The following is a 5,000-nucleotide window of genomic DNA, read 5'->3' on the forward strand; positions in this document are numbered from 1 at the left end:
GGAGGAGGAAGGGATATGGAGGGGAACGAGGAGGAGGAGGGGAAGGAAGGGAAGAGAAGGGGATGGGAGGAGGCAGAAAGGGAAGGAAGAAGTTGAGAAGAAGGAAAAGGAAGGAAGGGAGGGTAAAGTGGAAGGAGGAGGAGGAGGAGGAGGAGAAAAGGCACAAAGGGGGAGGAGGGAACGGAAAAAAAAGAAAAGGGAAATATCAAATACCACAGTAGTATTCCCTTTTGGGGGTATATCCTTTCACGTCAATACGAGTGTATGTGTATATACGAACAGAGTAGAGTTGATGAAGAAAAGTCTTTAGTCCCCCCCTTAAAGACGCTGGGCCAAGGTGAATCAGCAATGAATGGAAAAAGTGACCTGATTTCAGCTTCAATGAAACACACTGAACCGGAGCTAAAAGCCAGTCTATAATGAACCTAAGAAAAAGATAATGCCACGGGTTGGATCTTGAAACGATGAACCCTCAAAACAGGCAGTGAGGTTAATGAGATTTCTGGCGTCACAAGAGAGCCGTTTGACCGCCCTGACCTGTGTGTGAATCTCCCATAGAAAACGGTTCATTGCCTTGCCAGCACAGTATTAATGCCCTTTGATGGACTGGCTTCCTGTCAATTTATCCCTTGTCAATCATATTTCTTTTCTGTATCGTATTTTATATTCTAGTTTTTCCTATTTTGGTGATTTCCAAATATTTCCATTATCATTATCATTACAGTTCTATTTCTCTATTTTTATTTCATATTTTGGTGATGATCTTCAAAATATTTCTTAATAAGGACCATTATCATTATCATTACATAAAGCGCGATAATTACTTTCGAAATTGATTTTAACGCTTTCCTTACCAATCGATTTTCGACGTTATTGATTTTGCTTTGTTGCACCGTGCAATAATAATTAGATTATAATTATATATCATTTGAGCAAAATGATGATGATCATCGTACATTATCAATATCATTTTTACCATCTTCATCATCGTCATAAAGGTGATAATGATGATGATAATAATAATGATAACTAGAAGCATACCTCCGCCAAATAATAAGGTCACTGATGCAGTAACAAAAAACAAACAAACAAAAAAAATCCTGGATCCGCATCATGATCCAGATCACAATGTTATGGCATCTAAGGCCAAGGGCAAACCTAAGGTAAATATTTCATAAAACTCTGTTCATACCCTTTTTGAGGTATCCTGCTACTCATGGAACAAATAAAATCCGGATCGTCATCAAAATTTAAAAGCATCTAATAAATACCTCTGGTAAAAAAATCACAAAAATCTGTTCATTACTTTTTGAGTCATCCTGCTCAAAAAAAAAAAGAAAAAAAAAAAACGAACCAACGCTACCAAAAACATAACCGCCTTGCCGGAGGAAATCATAATAATCATGATAATAGGAATAATAATGATGATGATGATGATGGTGATGATGATGATGATGATGATGATGATGATGATGATAATTATAATTATCATTATAATAATAAAAAGATGATATAAAAAATAATATTGATAATAATAATAGTAATAATGATGATGATGATGATGATGGTGATGATGATTTTGATGATGATGATGATGATGATGATAATTATAATTATCATTATGATAATAAAAAGATGATATCAAAAATAATATTGATAATAATAATAGTAATAATGATGATAACAATAACAAAATAATAATGATAATGAAAATGATAACAATCATAATAATCCTCATGATAATAATGATAATGATAATAACCACTATTGCTATTATAATTGTTATCATAATACACATAATTACCATTATCGTAATCATTACCATGACGATACTCATTATTATAATCGCAATTATTCGCATTACTGTTACTTCTACTAACAGTATTGCAGTATTGGTATGTGATTACCGGTGATATTACTATAGCAAATAGTTACATAACCGTAACCTTTGTCTTTATATTTGTTCTCACTGCTGTTGTTAATAATATATAAATCATCTATGTCAGTTACATCTGCCACAGACAACATATCAACACAAATTGCAGACGCAGAAATATAGGTTTAGTCACTGTATTAAATTAGTTTAACACACTACAAGCAATGGAAGTGGTATGAGCCGCAGTGACATTAATGGAAGTACAAGCAGTAATAGAAATGGTGGTAATTATAGGTATAGCAGTAACGAGAACAGCGTCAGTATGCCAGCAGTAGGTGCAGAATACCGTTTTATTTATTATTATTATTTTTTTTAAGAAGTGAGAATGAAGTGATAAGCTTTGATACTAATTCCGTCAGTGGCTATAGAAGTAGATACAGGAGGAGTAATAATAGTAGACGTAATAATGTAGATTTAGAGATAAGGATAATATAGGTCGTAGTAGCAATGAAAAAAATGTATATATATTGATCAGCATCAGTTATTCCTGCAGCATTATGAACATACTCCTGTAGTATCTGTTAATAGAAGCACCGAAAAAAAATATCATCCCACACCTCATAAAGAGAATGATTAAAAAGATAGTGATACTTACCGGCTGAAAGTCAAAACAACATTTTAATCTCGCTCTTCCATCAACGCAAATGGACTGTTTATAGATCCATAACAGACCCGTAATTTCAGCTTTGGAATTTGTCATTTCATGCTGTAATGACGGCCCGATGTCATTGTTGATGTCATTTTCATTAATGATGCTTAAAGAGGCATTGCTGTTCCGGCCACAGAGACAAAAGAGGAACAACACTAATTATCCAGTGACATTCGCCACAATTATTATAATTAACCGCATCATGATTACGATCTTTGTACCAGGAGCACAACGACATCGAGTTAATTAGATGAAATATGGTTTAATTTTGTTGTTTCGCTTAAATCTCGCTCTAATGATATGTAATTAACACGGGTATTTATTACACGCTGTCTTCTTTGTGCAGCAGGTCGTGTCCTCTCGTAACTCTCGTGTCCCGCCGTCCCTTCTCCTTTCTCTCGGGACGAATCGACTTCCTTCTGCTTTCAAGGTCGACCTCGAGTATCAGCGAGGTGGCCGCTAATCAGTTTTTATCCTGCGACCTTTAATTAGTCAGCCGATGAAATAAACGTATAGCGAGAACCCCTTCCCCTCGAGGTCAAAGGTGAACGAGCCAAATATCAATGGATACAGTAGGTCACCTTTGGCATTTTGCTATTGTGTTGTACCCTTTAACTATTTCATTTGGGGGAATTATAAGCCATATCCGGATCAGGACTAATTCATCAGAATACTCATTAACATGATCATCATTAGCTTTGCATTTATTAATCATCTGAAATGGAAGAATGTAGACAACCAAACCGTGAAAGGCAGCACAAATGCGTAAGGATTTATATAGGAATAATGCAGCATATTGATATAAAATAATAACAATCCTCCCTGATAAGGTCTCGAACCTTGGCCACTCCAGGTATGATCTAGAATGAATAGTATTTATATTGACACAGAGTAAAAAAAAAAAAAAAAAAATGTTAGCAAAAATGGTCATCCTAAAAAGATCACACATTCATTCTAAGAACTTCTCCCCCTGCAGACAAGCTTCTAGAGGAGGCTGCCACACATTAAAAGGCGTTTACCTCATTTACCCCAAATTACGAGCCACCCCAAACTCCCTAACAACCCCGACTCCTCCACGCAATACCACATATCTCCCAGACGCCCAATCGGACCCGAGAATCCACCTCGGAAAGTGGAGCCAAGAGGCAGAACCGCGAAGGTAAAAGGTCTTACGAGCGAACTTTAAGAACAATACCTCGAAGAAGTGTAGTTAGGGAAGCGGAGAGGCAGCGGAGTGTGAAATAGAAGCCGGGGAGAGAGAGTGACCACCTGAGGAGAGGCCAGATTGACGAAGGGCGCAAAGAACTGGAGGGAACGGAGGGGAAGGTGGAGGGGGGGAGGGGAGGGGAGGAATAAGTGGAAGGGGAGGGGGAGGAAAAACTGGAGGGAACGGAGGGGAAGGTGGAGGGGGGGTAGGGGAGGGGAGGAATAAGTGGAAGGGGAGGGGGAGGAAAAACTGGAGGGAACGGAGGGGAAGGTGAAGGGGGGGAGGGGAGGGGAGGAATAAGTGGAAGGGGAGGGGGAGGAAAAACTGGAGGGAACGGAGGGGGAGGGGTGGGGAGGGGCAGGAGGAAGTGGATGGGGGGGGGGGGGGGAAGTGGAGAGGAAAGGGGAGGAAGAGGGGGAGTGGGAAGGGAAGGGAAAGGAGAAGTGGAGGGGATGGGGGAGGAAGAAGGGGAGGGGAAAGTTGAGGAGGAGTGGGAGGTGGAGGGGAGGGAACGGAGGTGAAGGTGGAGAAGGAGGGGATGGGGAAGAGAGGGGAGAAGTAAAGGGGGAAGGTGAGGGGGAGGGGGGGTAAGTGAAGGAGGAAACGGAGTGGGAGGGGAAGAGGAGTTAGAAGCGGAGAGGGAAGGAGAAATGGAGGGGAGGAGGAGGTGGAAAGGAAGGTGGAGGTGGAGCTTGTGGAGGTGGAACAGAGGAAAGAAATCTTAATATGAGTTTATACTGACCAGGTCAAGAACAACGCAAGCTATAGCGTTTTCTTTATATATTGTTAATATTATCATTATCCTTGCCATTACGATTAGCAATATTAATAAGATACTGCGCAAAAAAATAAAAAATAAATAAAATAAAAAATAAAGCTAAAGCATTTCGTAAAGCTATAATTCTTTTCATTAAAGTTTGACATTAAAAAAATCACCGCTACATCATTCGATTTATAGTCAACTATTCTGTTACACAAAATTAATTCCGATCAAATAAATTCCACATAACAAGATCATCAAACTATGAAGACATTCGATACCGAGAATAACATTTAATCTCAATCCCTCCGCCTGCAGTTGACAAATCCATTAGCACATTTAAATAGCGTGCTCAAAAACACAAGATGATATAATTAAACGTGAGAGTGGCTTATAAACACGTGTTAGCTGGGACGTGAGGTTTCCATCGTAGTGCGGTCTGCGAGAG

The sequence above is a fragment of the Penaeus vannamei genome, chromosome 8, assembly GCF_042767895.1.
Source record: "Penaeus vannamei isolate JL-2024 chromosome 8, ASM4276789v1, whole genome shotgun sequence".
In the NCBI taxonomy this organism is placed as follows: Eukaryota; Metazoa; Arthropoda; class Malacostraca; order Decapoda; family Penaeidae; genus Penaeus; species Penaeus vannamei.